This window comes from Phoca vitulina, unplaced genomic scaffold (assembly GCF_004348235.1).
Source record: "Phoca vitulina isolate PV1807 unplaced genomic scaffold, GSC_HSeal_1.0 scaffold7, whole genome shotgun sequence".
Classification (NCBI taxonomy): Eukaryota; Metazoa; Chordata; class Mammalia; order Carnivora; family Phocidae; genus Phoca; species Phoca vitulina.
In genome coordinates, this window is record NW_022589710.1 from 67,624,561 (window position 1) to 67,643,823 (window position 19,263).

Here is a 19,263-nt window from a genome sequence, read left to right on the forward strand (position 1 = left end):
GTGCCAGTTTCCATGGGAATTATCAAGTTTTTAACATTTGCAAATTTGTTAACACACATCATTGTCAGTTCTTTCATTACCTGTGATCACAGCATTTCCCACATGTCTTTACTGGGTCTTAGTATCTGACCTGCCAGTTCCAGTTCCTTGCATTTTTCATCTTTCCCTTAGTTTTATTTTTGTTGAAGTCTGGCATATGCATCATTTTAAGAGTCAAATAGTCCTATAAGCCTGTTGTGGAGGCACCAGTCCCTCCTCTCCCAACCCCACCCCAAATCCTGCTCCTGCTTTTGATTCTTTTAACTCATCCTTTTGACATTTACATCCATTTTTCTAAGTAACATTCTTATTTTTCTGCCTTTTTTTTTTTTAAGCTTGATTTTTCAACCCCAGAGCATATGTCCTTGGACTCACCATCCATGAGCATACCTCTATGCCCCATCCTTTTAATATGTTTGCTTTATAGTTTTGGTTTGGTCAGTATTCAGTGTTTACATTATTATAACCATGGAAACACTCTTGACAGCTGAGCAGCAACATTATGATTATTTACCTGTCCATCAAAACTTTTTGTTTTCTTGGAATTAATAATTATCTGGGTGTTTGTTTGCTTGTTTCTTTTGGTTAGTTTTAAGTGAACCTATCAGATTTATTTCAAGCCTCTCAATACATTCAAACAAGTTTTCTAAATGTGTTTTATCTTTTCAAAGAAATCTCTTCCTGGAGGCTTCTTGCCTCTTCTGTTCCAGATTGCTTGATCTTTGGGGTTCCTGCCCTCATTCTCTCCCCAGGGAGTCCCCTGATCCTCTCTCCTTGGTTGGATCCCTGATTTCATAAATCTTGGGTTATCTTTCTTTGTTTACTCCCCTGTTTTGCTGGAGTGCATCCTCTAGCAGTTATCTCAGAAAGGGTTCAGGGGAGGTAAATTTTCGAAGACTTTTGACATCTGAAAAGGAGAATGTCTACTTCACAATGACATGGATAGTTTGGCTGGGTATAGAATTCTGGTTGGTCATCTTTCTTCCCCTCAGATTTTGAAAGCAGACATAATTGTCTTCTAACTTCCAGTGCTCGTGATGAGAAGTCTGAAACCTTTGTGATTCATCATCCCTTGTATGTGATCTTTTTTTCCTCCCTTTCTGGAATGTGCAAGATTTTCTTCTTGTCTTCTAGGGTTTTAAGTTTCATGCATATGCATCTTGATGTGGATCTATGTTCATCCATTTTGCTAGGCCCTTTTGATCTGAAACTTGGTGTGGACATTTTTTTTGAACAATCCTTGGATAATTTCCTTCCAACCGTTTTTCTAGAACTTTTATTTTTTGTATGTTGGATCTCTTTGACTGGTTCTTTAATATTCCCATGTTTTTTTCCTCTGATTTTCAACCCTCAATTTCTTTGTTCTCTTTCTGAGAGATTTCTCTAAGAAATCAATCTCTTATTTGTAAGATTTTTAAATTATACTCCAAGTATTATTTTATAACATTTTGTTTCATGGATGTGATTGTTTTGATATTCCTGATAATATTTGATATCTCTGATAATATTAATGATAGTTTTTCTGAAATTTTCTTCTTCATGGAGTCTCCAAGCTTTTTTTTTTTTTTTTTCCTTCCAAGTATATGTGTCTCTGACTTCCATGTTAACATTCTTTCCTCAACTCTCTGGTGATAGAGATCAATGTATAGATATAGATACACACATACATACACACACACACAAATACACTAATGAGCTCTTTGGTAGCTCTCAGCATTCAAACTGATGATCTAGTTGGGACTTGTGAGGTGTGGGTTCTAGAATGAGCTAGCTAGTGCATCCCATGTTTAGTGTGTTAAAATATTTTTCTTTTGGACTGCTCAGATGCTCCAAAGGTTTTTTAGTTTCTGGCCTAGAGTATATCTGGCTGCCAGTGCCCTGGGAGGTATGAGGAGGAAGACAGGGGGTCTCAACATCCAGCTTGATAATTTTGCCTTCTTCCTCTTTTTAATTTAGAACTCTTACCCTCAGTTGTGCTTGCTGTTTCTGTGTTAGTCACCTCTCTATTACTTTCTGTGTACATTTTCAGTCTTCTCTCAGGATCAGGGAGACTGCACGGGGGGTTGAGGATTTGGGGACCTGCCTTCTTCTTAAACAGACTTTCAGCCACTTCATCCTATTTAGGCTCAGATTTTCCTGCGACATCGAGGCGTCTGGTGCTGTCAATTCCTGAGACTTCTGTGGATTCCTTGGGATACACCAGACTTTATTTCAACCTTCTTCACAGCCAGTTTAAATTTGGTTTTCCCAGTTCTGAATCAGTTTCCACTCCTGTCTTCTTGTCTTTGTCCCTGTGTGCTTATCTCAAAATGAAAATCTCTTCACCCCCATTTAGCACAGTTTTAAGGGGGAAGGCAGGTGAACATCTGTATTTAATTCACCATATTGAACTGAAAGTCATTTACCTATTTTTCTCTATTGGCATGTTCCTCTTTTATTTTTATCTTATAAGACTTTTTAAATAAGAATAGTAACTTTTTCTATCCCATAGTACCAATGCTCATCCCACTCCCACCACCCCCTGCCATTTTCATCTGCCATTCCATTTTACTCATGGGGTTTTTCATTTTTTACTTTTTTCTTTAAAACATTTTTATTTTCTAAAAATCTATCACTAATTTTTCCTTATACTTTCTTTTTTTCTTAGAAAAGCCTTTCCCACCCTGAGCTTATATAGGCACTTACAATTTTTCTAGTTCTTTCATGATTTCATCTTTTATATTTGAATCTTTAATCATTTATTTATTGTAAGAAATAACTGTATGTTCTATTTCTGTATGTACCACATGCTAGATACTTCAATAGTTTTTCTTTCTTTCTTTTTTTTTTTTTTAAAGATTTATTTATTTATTTATCTGAGAGAGAATGAGAGACAGAGAGCATGAGAGGGAGGAGGGTCAGAGGGAGAAGCAGACTCCCCGCTGAGCGGGGAGCCCGATGCGGGACTCGATCCCGGGACTCCAGGATCATGACCTGAGCCGAAGGCAGTCGCTTAACCAACTGAGCCACCCAGGCGCCCCAATAGTTTTTATTTCTTGTTGTGGCTTTCTATTATTCAATTAATCTGTTTATTCTTACACTTGTATTGGTTTGTTTTAATACAGTATTGTTATAATACATGTTATTATTTGGTAGCAATAGTCTTTCATTCTCATATCAATATTTTCTTCATTAGTCTCACTTGTTTGCTTTTCTAGATGAATTTTAGTAATATTAGGAAGTTGAAGACATTCTTTATAGATTTTCTATGGAATTTTATGAAATTGTGAATTAAAGAGAATTATATTTTTTGATACTTGGGCTTTGTATAATCTTTCATAGTAATATATATAGTATATATATATATATTTTTTCACAATTTGTCAAATTTGACAAATTCACAATTCATCATTAAGTTTATTTCAAGGAATTAAATATTGTTTACACGTTTCTATTGTGAATTTGTTCCCTTATATTTTCTAACTGGTTACTAGTAGCATGTAGGGAAGAGATTGCATTTTTATTGTTATTGGCTGTCTCATTGAATTCTTTCATTTTTCTACAAGTTCTTAGTTGAATGTTTTGGAACTTCTAGGTAAAAGTCATTCACTTCTATATAATACTAATTTTGCCTCTTTTTCAATATTTTATCTCTTCTATTTCTCTTTCTTGTCTTATAGCATTGGCTAGATCTTCCAAAACATTAAATTGTTGAAAATAGAAATCTTCATCTTGTTTCTGGTTCACTGTTAAGTACAATAACAAATAATTTTTTAGGTATATGTTTTTCATAATGCTAATGAAGTATTTATTTTTAGTTCATATATGACTTTAAAAATCAGGAATGGATTTAGAACTTTTGAAATGCTTTTTTGATTAATATGTAGTGATATTTGTGTTGTTGACTTGTTGATGCATGAATTATAATAATGTTTCATAACTTTGAAACATTTTTTTTGGATCAAATTCTACCTGGTTATGGAGTATTGTTCTTCTAATATACCACATGATTTGTTTTGTTAGGATTTCGCTTTGGACTTTTCAAATTTATTTTTTGTTGGTTTTGGTATCAAAGTTATGCTGGCTTTGTAAAATGAATTAGGGAACATACCATCTTTTTCTGTATTCTGTACCATATATACGTCAATTGAATGATCTATTCAATGAAAGCTTGAAAGAACTCACCCATATAACTCTCCTGGGATAATTCTTTGACAACTTTTCCTGTTTCTTCTGTATTTATTGGATTCTTCCTATTTTTTGCATCTGTAGAATATATGCTTCTTTTTCTAATATAGCCCAGCATTTAAATGTGCAGGTACTGGAATCAGACAACTTGGGTTCAAATTCTTGTTCTGTCATTTCCCATGTGACCTTGGGAAAACTATGTCTCCTTCCTATTTCTTAGTTTCCTCAGTTGTTAAATGATTAAAATGAGAACCTGTAGCTAAGAGTGCCACTGTGAGGATTGAAGAGATAAAGTACCTTGCACCTTGTCTGGCACATAGTGAGTGCTCAGTGATTTTTTTAAAAACCTATTATTAATCCTAGAAAATAATAGATTTTTCTGAGATTTAAAATCTGGTTAGCATAGAGTTATAAATAGTATTTTTATAACATTCTAATCTATTTCTATGATTGTATCACCTCTGTCATTCTTAATTTTGTGTATGTGTACTTTATCTCTTTTTTATTAGATGAGCTAGAGGAGTGTCTCTATTAGAGGTTTTTCAAAGAATCAGTTTTTGGAATAATTTATCAATTCAACTGTTTGTGTGTGTGTGTGTGTGTGTGTGTGTGTGTGTTCAAATTCAACAATATCTGCCTTTATCTTTATTGATTCCTTCCTTCTGCTTTTCCTGAAGCTTGTTTTGTGGATCTGTCCATATATTCCTTATGTTATTCTTCTTAAATAATGAAAACATTTCATGGTATGAATTTGCCTCTGCTTGCAATGTTGACTGCATAAGTTTTAATATGTAGTTTTAAAAATATTTTAAAATATTTGTAATTATGCTTTTCATTTCTTCTTAGAAGAAATGATTATCTGAATTTAATGTGAAAAAGTAGAGCTTATTTAAAAATTGATTTCTAATTGATTTGGGTTGTGTGTTCCTTATCTTGTTTTATTCAATTGTGGTTATATTTCACTGTGGCTAGAGAATGTGGATATATAGATTCTACTTTGGGGAATTTATGGATGTCTTCTTTGTGCTTTATATAATCAATTCTGTAAACATTCCATGGACCTTTAAAAGTAAGGTGTACATCTCATTTATAGGGTATAGATTTTGATTAAAGACATTTTGTTTTACTAGGCTTTCAGTCTATTCTTTTGGGTTTTCTTCGTAAAGAATGAAGTAATCTAAAAATTTAACAATCTCATTCTAAGAGTTTATAACATTTATCTGTTTGTTTTGTTACATGAGTCAGAGATTTTTGGACAGTGTAACTTAATATTGATGAAGTAAGCTTCTTTTCTTTATTTCTCATTTTCTGTTAACTATGATGTTGCTTGCCTCTGAATTTGTTTATCATTACTTTTTTGACTATTTGATGTCTTGAGGACTGAGAGGACCCTGGAAATTGTTTCTATCTGTTTCTCCATCTCCTTTGGATGCTATTTTATTCCTAATGTAAATGTTTGTGAATGTTATATCATTGTTGTGGATTGTACCTTCCACCTCTGAGAGGTGGTTTTTATCAACCTGTTTAATGATTTTGCTCTTGGGTGCTTGAAATTGCAGAGACACTTCTGTTTTATTTTCTTTTGAGTTCCTGAGTTAGGTAGCCCTACCCTCCCATGTAATTGTTTCTGGAAGTCTGAATTCAAGGCAAAATGTTGTTTGGAAGTTGAACGAGAGACTTGCATGTTCCCGAGTGTTCTGCTCCTTGAGAGCTCAATATTCTGCACATTTCTAGGCAATTTCTAGCATTCCACGGATGTTCTTTAATTTTATTCTTTTCAAGCAAATAGTTGACTGCCTTAAATTCAATTATTGAGGCTAGAGATTGGCCACATTGGGTCTGCCTAACAATTTCCATCTTCATCTTAATTTCTTAAGTATATATGAGATCTATGCTCTTAACCACAGGTATCAGCAATTTTATTTTTCCATTTTTCAGTTATTTTACAAAACAATAAGAGCAAACTGTAATTAAATACTGGTTCTCAAATGCAGCCAACCTCTTTATTCAGACCAAATATTACCCAGAAGCCCAATAAGTAAAATAGATCAAATCAGTGCTGCCCTATTTGGAGGTGGGCGGTGAACTCAAGCTGTGGGCATCATCCCATCAGAGGCATGGGGGACCCCAGGTGCCCCTTGGAATACCCTTTGGAAGCCTCTGCAAGGAGATATTTAGGCAACTGCACAAATTGAACAAATTGCTGTATATGCAAAACTGGGGGTGCTGTTGATAGGGAGTTGATTGCTGGCAGTCAGCTGTTGTATAAATTTTGTGGTTTTTGAGATGTCATTGCATGATAGTGTGGGTTGTCTGAAAGCCAGATGCATGAAAATTGAGGCCTTCCTATTTATCTGTGCCCATTCCTTGGATTTGATTCTTTTCTTGAGTTAATTATTTAAAGTGTGCCTCAAGTAGACGGCAGATACTTTGTATTTGAGGCTTTTGCCTTGACTTGAAAACTCTCCTTTTTAAGGGTGTGTAACCCATTTATGTTTTTGTTTTTTGATTGTCTTGTTTGGACTTAAAACAATTGTACTAACGTTTGCTTTATTTGTCTCATCCTTTCTTTCCTGATATCTTTTATCATATAGACCACATTTTTCTTTTTAAAAATTTTCTCTGGTAATTCAGAGAGCATACAACCAGTTTCTAAGTGTCTTAGTGTTTACATTTCAGGGTTTTTTTTAAAACCATACTTATATCTGTATTTGGCTATGGTAAAAAAAAAAATGAAATCGTGTTCTCTGACTTTGCGTCATTATTAAGATGAGTGTGTATCTGTTTTTTTCCCATTCCTCCTATTTATGAGCTTCCAGATGATGAGGTCTAAGGGGGGGGGGGGTGCGTCTCATTGCTGTCTCCTGTTGGCCTTCCCACCCTGTGCCCTAGTCTTTAGGAGGAGAGAACTGCCTCTCTTTGCTTTCTCTGGGCCTGGCCTCTTCTGTGGGAGCTGAGGCTCCTTGCCGTTTCTGGACTATGGGTGTTGTAAGCCCAAAATCCTAGCATTTTGTGCACTCACCTGATCTCTTAATAACATGTGGGTCGAGTGTCTGTCTCTATCCCCTCAAGCCTGTGAGCTATGGAGATGCAGGAACAATAAGTCAGGGTGGCCTCGGCCCCTACACAGGGTGGTGCTAGCAAGGGTGTGCTCATAGCTGAGAGCCTGAGGGGATGTGTGGACCAGTCAGTGCAAAGGGGAGCCGCTGAGGAGCAGACAAGTGCATCTATGAGGGAGAGCAAGGGGGGCACATGCGAGTGGGAAGATCCATGCACCATTGAGAGAGCCAATGGACATGGGGTGAGTGGGGTGTCGACAAGGGTCTGGAAGAGTGGGAAGGGCCATCGGCCACCAGCCGTCTGAGCTGAGGGGATGCTCATCCAGGCTGGTGTCCGTGTGTTGGGGATTTGGGTGGGGAGGGTGAGTTTGCCTGCTTCTCTAGAGATCCAGGAGGGCAAAGATATTTTCAGGGTTTATCGCGGCAGTTCGCAGTTGTCCGTCCTTTCATTCCTTGATATTCTTGCTATTCATTTACAGAATGTCTGGTTCTGGCCACTGGCGATTCAAAACAGAGGCCAGTGTGACCCCTTCCTGCACAGAGGAGTCCCCATTCCAGGAGGAGACATGAGTGGCGTCCTCTCCATCATGGATACAGAGAAAACAAAAGCCATCCAAAGGCACTCCCCAGCTTCTCTCCATTAGCCTTGCCCCCTTGCTTCTCTTTCCCTGATGACCAGTGGAGGAAGCCACCTGCCCCTGGTGCATGGCACACTGCCACCACATGCCACCTGCCATGGAGCATGGGCTCCATCCACCCCAGCTCCTCTGGTGCTTTCTACTGCCATGGCTGGCTTCTCCCCTTTCCCGGAGGCTTCCCGTTGGCTCTTAGCATGCTGTAGTGCCTTTAGTCTGAAAAATCCCAGGAAACCACCTTCTCCCTCTAGCCAACACCTTCTTGGGGCTTTCTCTGCATTTCACTTTTATTTGGCTTCCAACCCTACTGCTCCACTGGAGGAACTTTCATGAAGATGACCAGTGGCCTCCATCTGATTGCTAGGGCCTCTCGCTGGCGCTTCACACTTGGTGCAACTCAAAACTAAACTCCTCTTCCCCCACCAACACTTGCTTCTCCTCCGGGGCTCCCCAGCTCAGAAAGTGGGGCCCTTCTCTCCTACTTTCCATGCCAGATACCTGCACGGATTCTTGACCTTCTCTTGGTGCTCACCATTTTTTACCTGCATTCAGGGCATCACTAAATCTCTCATGCTCTTCTTCCTAACTGTGCTTTCCCCACTTCTGTGAGCCCTCCTCTGCCCGGGCTACCGCGCTCTTTTTTTGAACTCTTGTACTCTCTCCCTGTCCCACTCTTGCCCCCAGAAGCACTGTCTTTTCACATCAGCAAGACTTGTCTCAGAAAAATACGAAGCTCGTGTCCTTTACCAGCTAATAAGGGCTTTCCTGTGGCTTGAGGATAAAATCTGGAATCTTTAAATTTTGCTATAAGGCTCTGAATGATCTAGTCTCCATCTCGCACCTTAGTTCTGGCATGTTTCTGGCTCTCCATGCACCATTCACAGGTCTGCTCTCTTGTTTACCATGCTCCACCCAGACCATGCTTCACCTGTCTGGTCCACGGGCCATCCATCTGGTCCGTGTTCCACCTGGTCCCTGCTCCACCTGGTCCGTGTCCACCTGGTCTGTGTCCACCTGGTCCATTCTCCATCTGGATCGTGCTCCACCTGGTCCATTCTCCACCTGGATTGTGTACCACCTAGTCTGTGCTCTACCCAGTCTTCTACTTCCACCCTGCATTGTCCACTCTTGTCCCCTCTCTTCCTGGCTTATTCTCCTCATCCTTCATCTTTTACTATAAACTTCTTCTGAGAAGCTCCCCCCAGCTGGTTAGTCTTCTTACTAAACATTCCTCGCTCCTTCACAACACTTTGGTCTCTTTTAATTTTGAAGTCAATGCTCTGCAGTAATTATTTCCACGTGGGGCTCCCCTGCTAAGCTAGAGGCTGCAGGAGGGCAGAGACCCTGTTTTATTCACAGATCCAGCATCTCATGGGTGTTTCATAAACATGAGCTTATTTCTGTGCCTGACCACATGGGAGGTGGGGTTGGGCTGGTGGAGGAGGGGCACAGGCAGGGTGCTGGGAGGGTCAGGGGATGCAAAGGCCTGAGTTGGCTGAGGTGGTGTCAGGACTCAGGGAGCAGGAGGAGGATGGGGATGTAGGCTGAAGCCTTGAATGCCATTCTAAGGAGTTTGGTCTTCAACAACTGGATTGTGAGCTGGGGGATGACATGCTCTGCGCTGGGTTCCAAGACTTTGGAGGATAGCTATGTCTTCCCACCCTGCTGCCCAGGAGCCTGCCCTTGCCCTGTCCTTGGAGACCAACTGTCATGGCTGTGCATTCCATTTCTACGGGGTGGTGGTATTGACAGTTGGACTACGAGAAGGGATCGAGAGACCCAAGGAAAGCCTCTTGGGGGAGGTGTAGATGTTGGGAAGGAGCTAGAAGAACCCACTGCTCACTCAGGTCTGTGACTTGAGTATACCAGGGTGGTGTAGTGTGTGGCAAGGACTGCCATAGCTCGGGGAGGTTGTTACCCAGGAGTTGAGGGACCCCCTTTCACGTCTGAGCTCTGCCCTTAGAGCTTCCCATTCTGCCACACAGAGCAAACCACTGCCCTTTGCCTCGATAAAGAGATAGTTGACCATGTCCTGGCCAAAGCATGGCCAACGTTGCATGGTTGGCCTCTTCTCAATCTTTCCGTGTTGGCACGGACTTCCTGGGAGAGGGTAGAGGTGCCTCATCCCCATCTGCACCGCTCCCGCACACTTGAGGGGGGCTCATTTACGCTCACCACGTGTCTGCTTCCCAGTGCCAAATCAGGCCTCAGAGAGTTTTCTGGAAGTGACACCAACTTCAGGGACAAGCCCTGGTCTGGGGTCAGCACCACTCCATGGTTCCTGAAGAGATGGTAGACTATGGAACGTAGGCTTTATGATTTTTGACCTATGTAACATGGTCCACTAACTCTCAGTATCCAATCCATCCTCGGAGGGCACCCCGGAGGTGTTGCCAACGTGAGGAAAGAGAACACTGGGTTTAGCTCCGGCACTGCTCCATGGTAATTCCCGGTGCCTGTGTTTGATGTCCGAATTGTGCGGCAAGGCCTATTCAATGCACCCTCTGGGGGGTTTCTGGAGGTGATGCAACTCGGGGGGAAAGACGCCGGTTCCAGCCTCAGCCGTGGTGCTTGAAGAGATGGTTTGCCCTGTGGCATATGCGCGAGGAAGCGTTTGTGTGGCATGGCCCACCACTCCCCGGAAGCCCAGCCAGCTTGGGGAGGGCTTCATGGAGCCAATCCTGCCTTCAGGGGGACCCAGCAGTCCAGCCTCCAGCACTCTGTGTGGCATGGAAGAGAGATTGCCCTATGTTGAAGTTCCTGTGTTTGTACTAATGTCCCCCTCTGATCGATATTACATTCAATCGCAGAGGGTTTTCTGGAGGCCGTGCCAAGATTGGGGATGAACCGGAGGTTCTGACCTTAGGGAGTCAGTTGACCAAAACAAACATCTGCTTTGCTTATGAAGATGGCATGGTGGTTACTGCTCAGATCCAGTCGGCCTAAGAGGACCTCTGGGACATGCCCCTGACTTTCAGGCAGAGATGGCCGTTAGTCTTTTGCTTGTGGCATATATATAAATATATATATATATATGTTATATATGTAAGTTTATATAACATATATATGTGTATATATATATATATATATATTTTTTTTTTTTTTTTAATGCCCAATACTTGGGTTTACAGCCTGGGCTTCACATGCCCTGAGTCTACTTGCTTGGCCTGCTCAGTAGAACTAGACAGGTGTTCTTTCTGGTTGCACACAGGCCATCCTAGAGTTGTCGTTTTGCTCACCCGTTCCCCTCCCCCCCACCCAGTCCCTTTAGCCACATGCCATGGCCACCCTCCCGCTGTGCCCACGTACCCATTCCCTCAGATCCAGCACGGTGCCTAGCACATAGTAGGCACTTAACCAGTATTTCTGGAATCATGAAATCCATAACATCGTCCACTTCTGCTCAGTGGGACTTGCAGCCTTGGAGGGATTCCCGGAGGAGTTGCCAGCTTTGGGGATAAGCCACCAGTTCCAGCGTCCGCACCAGCTCCTGACAGTGGAGACAAGACTCCTAGCCTGTGTGTGCTTGTCGCATGATGCATGTGTTGTGCTCGACCTGCCCTCTGATTCCCCCAGCTCTGGAAGGCTTTCTGGACGCGTCCTCAACCTCTGTCCTCGGCGTCCCTGTGTGGTACTTGGAGAGATAGTAGACCGTATAGCGTACGCTTTATCTGTGACGTATGTAACACGGTCCACTAACCCTCAGTATCAAATCCATCCTCGAGGCTCCTGGAAACGACGCTGTCTTCGGGGAGGCGCCACTGGACCCAACACCAGGCCTCTTCGTGATGCTCGAAGACATGGTTTTCTGTATGGCATGTTCTTTTCTGCATGATGCAAAATGACATACTCTCGCTCTTCTTATATCAAGTTCTGCCTCGGGAAATCTCGCCATCTCTGGGGAGGAGATCTTGATTCTTTCTGGGATCGGTGCTGCTCTCTGGCATTCAGTGACATGGTTGACCACGCAACTCTTGTTTAGTGTACACCATGACCCGCTGCTTCTCAGCATCAAATGCAGCCCCGAAGAGGTCCCCAGAGGCAACTTTGTGGACGTGAGCCTTCCTCCGGTCATCACTGCCCTCGTGCGGTACTTGAAGAAATGGTTTACCGTCCCACATACATTTTGAATATGTATGTGGGACGGTAAACCGCTTCTTGGTATCTAGCCCAGCCATCCAAACCATCCTGGAGAGAGCCTGAAGTTAGAGAAGCGACACTGGTCTCCCTCAGCACCCTGTCTGCTCCGTGGTACTTGGCGGCACGGTAGACTGTTAGATGTGTACTTAATCTGTTAATGCTTGCAACACAGTCTTCTCCTCAGTGTCAAACGCAGCCTCCAAGGGCTTCCCTAGGACAATGATACCCTCTAGGAAGGTGTCCTGCTTCCACGTTGGCACGTCCCCCCATAGTACTTGAAGAAATGGTGGTCAGTGCCTCAAATGTTCGTGAAGGAGGGATATTACACGTTCTGCCTCTTGTCATCCTCCAAGCTGTCCTCAGATGGCTTCAAGACCCAGTGCAGGTGCGGGTGCTCACGAGATGATGCCACTCCAGGTACTTGAAGACACACTGACTCATTTTTGTCATTGACGATACGTGTACAGTCTATCTTTTTCCCATATCAAGTGTAGTCATCTTGGGGAAGATGCCCTGGCTCTGGACTCAACACGGCTCCTCCACGAAGATCTGGTTGGCCCTGCTGTGTCTGCTTACAGACGAGGCACGTTCCACGGCCCACTTCCTCCCTATCTGCCATCCAGCTTCAGAGTCGAGTTGGAGCACTGGTTCTGATGTCAACACCGACCTCACGGTACCTGGAAAGGGTTCGACCGCACTGCATGTATTTTATTAACAGCGTATGGAACATGGTCTACTTCTTTTCAGTATCAGCTTCAGCCTTGGAGGTCTCCAGGGAGGTCACACGCCAAGCTCTGGAGGTGAGGTGCCAGTGGTGGTACCAGCACCGCTTTGGGATACTTAGTAGAAGTTGACCATGCTTCATATGTTTTACTTAACAACGCATGTCACTTGGTCCACCTTTTCATAACAGCAAATGCACCTTGGGGGGCTTCCTGTAGGTGATAACTAAGCATCAGGCATCGGGCTCCTTCCGGCGTCATTTCCACTCTGGGTCCTTGAGGGGTCTCTCTGTGCTGCGTCCACTTCATCTGTGGCACACATTGCATGGTGGCTTCTTCTCAATACTGCATCTAGCCTCAGAGGGCTTCCTGGAGGTGGTGCTAACGAGAGGAAAGAGACGCCGGTTCTGACAGCAGCCCTTTCCACGGTACCTGAAAAGATGGTTGACCATAGAACATGCGCTAGCTCTATGTCGTATGTAATATGGTCCACGTCTTCTCAATATCAAATTCAGTCGCAGAGGGCTTCCCAGAGGCAAAGCCAACTTCGTGGGAGACACACTGGTCTGGCTTCAGCACCATTCCACAGTGCGTGGAGAGATGGTAGACCAGAAAGCCTACGCGTTGTTTATGGCATATGTAATGTGGTCCGCTAATTCTCAGCATCAGTCGGCCTTAGGGCCTTCCCGGGGGCCATGCTGACTTGAAAGCAGGGCCTGTGTGGTAGGCACCATCCAGCATAGATCACCAGGCGGTTGGCTGCAGACCACGTGCTAACCCTAACCAATACTCAGCACCCATTCCCAGCCTTACAGGGCGTCTTGGAGGTGGTAGTGGCATTGGACACGGGTTTGTGGTCATTGCCACATTTGCTGATTGGTGATAGCTCATGACGCTCATTGATTGCCAAGGGGTTCCTGGAGGTGATACCAAATTAAGGGAAGAGAGGCGGGTTCCGCGTCCCTTCATGGTATTTGAAGATGCGGTTGACCATGGTGTGTACGCTTTATTTATGACGTAGGACACATGGTCTACTTCTTCTCAATATCACATCTCGCCTTGGAAGACTTCCAGGAGGGGGATATCAGCTTTGAGGAAGAGCCACTGTCCTGGTGTCAGTCCTGCTGCTGCTTGGTACTTGGAGAGAGGTGGTCCGTGGCGCGTTCGCTTTATTTATGGCGCACATTACACGGTCGACCTCTTTGCAGTATCTAATCCCGCCTTGCAAGCTTTCCTGGAGCTAACATCAACTGTGGGGTGGGGACACTAGTTCTGCGCTCACTGCAACTCCGCGGGGTTTGTGATGCGTTCCTTTGTCTTGTGTGTGATGATAACTCATGTGTGGCAGCCTTTTTCTCAGCAAACCCCTCTGGCTTGGCGGCTTCAAGGGCAGGGATAACTTTGCGGACAAGGAGAGTGGCATCGACACGTGTCTGGGTACATGAGATGGTTGACCAGAGAGCACACGCTTTATTTGTGCCGTTTGTGACCTGGTCCACTAACCCTCAGTATCTGATCTCCTCTTGGAGAACTTCCGGAAGAAGTGCCGACTTTGGGGAAAGAGACAATAAACCAGGGCCAGCCGGGCTCCTCTAGACATGGAAGATAGAGCGTCTGCAAGGCGTCCACCACACAGTGGGCCAGATATGGCAAAACTTGGACTTATTTTTTAGTAGGAGGGCCTCTCCTTGGAGGGCTTCCTAAATGTGAGGCCGTCCAAATGCAGGCAAAGGAGCATGCTGTCTGCACCACCCCAAAGTACTCGAGTGAGCCGCTGACCAGAGTATGTGCACTTTATTTACGACCAAAGTCACTTGGCCCATGCACCTCAGGATCCAGGGAGGCTTGGGAAGACCTTTTGGGGAGCCAGCCTTGGCTTGAGGCATCTGTGTCTCTCTCTGGCCCTGGGGGGTTAACCATACATGTGTCAGCTCTTGTGACCAGCCTCTCTGTAGAGCGTGCCAACTTCAGGAAGTTCAGGATGCTATTGGGGTCCGCTCCACTGGGGTACTTGGATAGATGGTTGACGGACAGCATACGTTGAACGAATGGCTTACATCAGCAAACTGACTCATGCGCAGTGTCCAACTCCCTATTAACAGGACTTCCAGAACTGAATGTCAAGTCTGGGGAAGGATCAGTGGTGTTCTTGTCAGTGTTAATCAGTGGTACCTGAAGAGAGGTTTTCTGGGTTTCTGTTTCTTTAATGAGGATGAAACACACCTGGTTAACCTCTTTTCCAGTATCAGATCCCATCTTGGAGGCCTTCTGGTCCAGATCCCAGCTTCAGGAAGGGCGTTACTGTCAGCTCCCATCCAGTGGGCGGAAATAAGTGGTTGACCACAAAGCCTGTGCCTTATATTTATGACTAATGTCACCTGTTACACTAACCAGTGGTGTCCAATCCATATTAACAGGACTTCCAGAACTGAATGTCAAGTCTGGGGAAGGATCAGTGGTGTTCTTGTCAGTGATAATCAGTGGTACCCTTAAGAGAGGTTTTCTGGGTTTCTGTTTCTTTAATGAGAACGAAACACACCCGGTTAACCTCTTTTCCAGCATCAGTCTCACCTTGGAGGCCTTCTGGTCCAGATCCCAGCTTTAGGGAATGGGCACTGTGGACACGAATACGTGCTTGACCACAAAGCCTATCCCAGATTTCTGACTTTTGTCCCCTATTCTACTAACCTTCAATATCTTATCCATTCTTAGGAGGACTTCCCAAGGTGATGCCAACCTGGAGGAAGACAGTGGTCCCCGTGACAGCTCCATGCCCCAGAACACGAAGGTAGGTTATCAGGGCTTGCATTTATCTTGCTTTGAGGAGTCCTACACAGCCAGCCTCGTTCAGTATCCAGTCCCACTATGAAGGCTGGCTGGCTTTTGTCCCCTTTGGTGATGGGCTTGGAGTTAGCCCAGCCCACATTAGGTAGATGCCCACTGCACAGAGAGCATGCCCTGGAGAGACCATGTAGGTGGCCTGGACCACTGCCCCCCAGCTTCCAGTTCATTCTGAAAAGATGTTCTGGACATAATGACATCTCTGGGGAAAAAAAAGATTATTCTGAGATCAAGCTGAGACCTTTGTGTCAGGGAGTGGGGACTGGGTCCCTGACATTGGTCTGGGATGGGACCTGTTTATTTCTAACAAGAATTCTGGTGTTGATTTAGTTTAAATCTGGAGAAATTCCAGCTGTTACGCCAGTTTAGGGGAAAGGCCTTGTCCTCATCCCTGATCTGGGAGAAGTGAGCCGCTAGTTAACTACAGGCCGTGGGATTTACCAAGGACACACCTGGTCCACTGGCCGTTGAATCTGATCAACCCTTAGGAGGCGATGCTGATGTCAGGGAAGAAGCTGGGTTTCTGTGGATGGTTCTTCTCCATGGTACTCGAGGAGAGGCTCCCTTTGGTGTGTTTGTTTCTTCTAGGACAAGTCATTCGCCTGACTACTCTTCAGTATCAGATGCCAGTTTGCGAGACTTCCCGCACAAGATGGAAGTGGTGGGCCCCAGTCCCGGGTGAGCGAGCTAACGCCTAGGCTTCCCTCGCTCTGCACGTCGTGTCTGACGCTGGTGCTCCTTGCCAGTCCTTCCCAGGAGGACTCTGTGGAGGCGACGTCAGCCTTTGGGAGGGGAGGTGGCTCTTGGCCGGCCCTAGAACTAAGGCACAGAGGTAGATTGTCGGCAGTGTGTTGGTGTTGATGGCAGTATGCCAGGACTCCCGGTTCTGGACTCTTCTGCGGCATTTGGGGGAGGGCATGGGGTCCTTAAGAAGGCCCAGGTCATTTCCACTCAACCCCACTTTGTTTTTCGAGAGCCAGAGCACATGCGGTGGTGACGGTGACGGGCACAACCCAATCTTTCACATCCGCTGATGCACCCGCGCCATCCCACCCACCCGGAAAGAGCCCGACGCACGAGAGAGAAAGGTGAGATGTGGCAGAGGCTCACCAGGCCGGCCTGGGAGAGAAGAGAGGGCACAGTCCTACAACTTCGTAAGAGGAGGCCTGAGGCTTGCTTTCCCTGGGGGTGTGACTCCTCTCTCCAGGCCTCTCAGGGTCTCGGCTGGCCTCCCTCCCTGCTGGGGCCGCAGAGAGTCTGGAGATCTCAATATTCCCCCTGTGATGAAAAAATTAGGGTCAAATGTGTTTGGCAGCAAACCAGAAAAGCCAGCCCAGAGTTGGTGCCAACATTTGGGTAACTGACTTCAGGAAAGGCGATTTGTTTTCATTCCTCATTGGTACCAACTTAAGTGGAAAGCAGTGGAGGGCACTGAACGGGGTTTCACCTGGAGGGCAGGGGCCTGGCCCTGTTCCCCACTCCTCTCCCCTACCCCATGGGAGGTTGTAGTGGGCACTCACTTGACTTACGACTAACCCCGTCCTGTACATCTGGTTTTACAACCACACCTTAGCCTGGAAGACTGCGTGGCCCGTTCAGCGCAGGGCCCTGGCTGTCAGCCCACTGCAGACCACGGCGCTGCCCTGGGACCACAAAATGCGGGCTCAATCGCTGAACTCTCTCCTGATGCACCGACCTCACTTGGGATGCCAACTCTTGGAGGCCTGTGGACTTCCAGGAGACCGTGGCGCCATCAGCAGGAAAGCTCCAATAACTGGAGGGAGGTTGTACACTAAACGTTCTCTGTATTGCTGGAAAATATTTCATGGGTGACCTCTTTCCAGTATCAGTTTTAAAGGGTTTCTTGGCTGATGTCCAGAAACCACTGCAGGACACTTGAATAGGGCACGTGACTTCGGGGTTCCTGCAGCGTAGACTCAGGAAAAGTCCCCAGAGGTCACACCAGCGTCGGTGAAGATTCAGCAGTTTTGTTTTTGTGTTTTCCGTTTTTGTGGTTGTTTTTTGTTCTGTTTTTGTTTTTTATCAGTGCTAATCTTCGATACTCGAAGGAGAGGTCGTCCGTGTTGTCTTCTCTTTATTTATGATGAAACATACACGGGAAACCTCTTTTTTAGTATCAAACCCCACCCTGGAGGCACTTCCTGTTCCCGATGCGGCCTTCAGGGAAGGGAAAGTGCCAGCTTCACTCTGAGTAGGCACAAGGAAGGCGGACCGGGTGACATGGGTCGCGGGGTGGAGGGCGGTGCAGCGTGTGGCCCTCGGGACCCCGCCCTCCCGTGGACAGCTCCTTGGAAAGGAGGCCATGTTTGGGAAAGGGCCCATGTGTTTGCAGTGGAGGGAGGTGGCGCCCTGTGGTTTTCGTCTGTTTGATGACTCACGGGGGGTGGTGGCTCTTCGGGGGGGGGGGGGTCTCGCTCGGATGGCTTTCTGGACACACCAGCCGCGTCATTGAAGGGACTGTAATGGCAGCCGCTTTCCAGGGTAGCTGAGAGGGTGGTAGACCGGTGACGTGCACTTCATTTATGCTGTAGGTCACCCGTTTGACTATCCATCAGCGCCCAGTTCATCTGTGGGATGACATCTTGGTGCACGTGGAGACTTTGGTGAAGATGTAGGAGGGTTTGGGGCCAATATGAATGCAGTGTTTACACAGGGGTCACCGTTTTGGTCCAGCGGGATCCCCGTCTCATCTTTTTAAAATAAATACAGCAATCATTAGTCAATAATCTTCTCTTTCAGGCTCAGATCCTGCCCAGGACTGTCTACCTGACTACAGACAAGGTCAAGGAAGAGGCCTTGCTATCAGGGCCCCCACCAGCGGGGGGCCCACCCCACCGCGCGCGTTGAAGGCCGGATGTGTGTATCACCTGGCGCATGGGTCCAGTCTGTCCTCGGGATGGTCGGTGGGAGGGCATGTGTGCACCGTAGTGCTAAGGTGGGGAGTGTCTGTGGCTGTGAAGTCAGCTCTATTCTGTGGTATCCGAACAGAGCAAGTCTGTTGTGTCGATGATGAATGTTCCACGGCCCGTCTCTTTTTCAGCGGGAAACTTTACCCCAGAGGATTTCCTGGATGTGAAGCCAGATTCCAGGCAGGGCCATTGGTGTCCACACCATGACTGGTGAATGAGCGGATGGGTGCCTGAGGAGCTCCAAGTGTGGTTTTGATGAGCCCCTCCTGGGTCATTACCTCTTCGAATTAAGCCCTTCTCTGGGCGGGTTTCAAGTCCATGCTCATTAACTCGGGGAAAGAGGCTTTGTTGTCATCACTCAGCTCTGTGTGTGTTGTCCAGCTTTGCTTGACTTGTGAGGACCCAAACGGACTGGATGCTTTTCAGTGTTGGCTTCAATCGGAGAGGCATTCTGGCTGTGACACCGACTTGAGGGAGGGGACCTCATCACCGGAGGTATGGCTGTGGATGTTTTCCCCCGAGAGCACGTGTTCTGTTTAGCACATGTCTCCTGGCCCTGTAATCCAAGGCATCCCTTCCCCCCACGCCTCAGGACAACTTGTGGAGACAGGCCTACTCTGTGCAGTGAAGGTAGGAGGGGACATCTCTCCCCGTCCCCTGGGGCTGGCCAACTCGTTGTTCCCACACCGATGGCAGGTGCACAAGAAAGTAAGTGGCTCCTTAACACTGA

At 45.9% G+C, this 19,263-nt stretch overlaps 1 long non-coding RNA gene across 21 annotated transcripts in view; it reads left to right on the forward strand.

Annotated features, from left to right (window-relative positions):
- The window catches only part of LOC116633301, a 69,944-nt gene extending 51,962 nt beyond the window's left edge, over nucleotides 1–17,982 (forward strand). For 15 of the 21 annotated variants that reach the window (XR_004299613.1, XR_004299611.1, XR_004299615.1 and 12 more), the window contains one exon: nucleotides 15,475–17,982. This is a non-coding gene — a long non-coding RNA (uncharacterized LOC116633301). The remainder of the gene's footprint in view (nucleotides 1–15,474) is intronic. The other 6 variants (XR_004299616.1, XR_004299617.1, XR_004299628.1 and 3 more) reach the window with 2 other exon arrangements.
- Nucleotides 17,983–19,263: the final 1,281 nt, after the last annotated feature.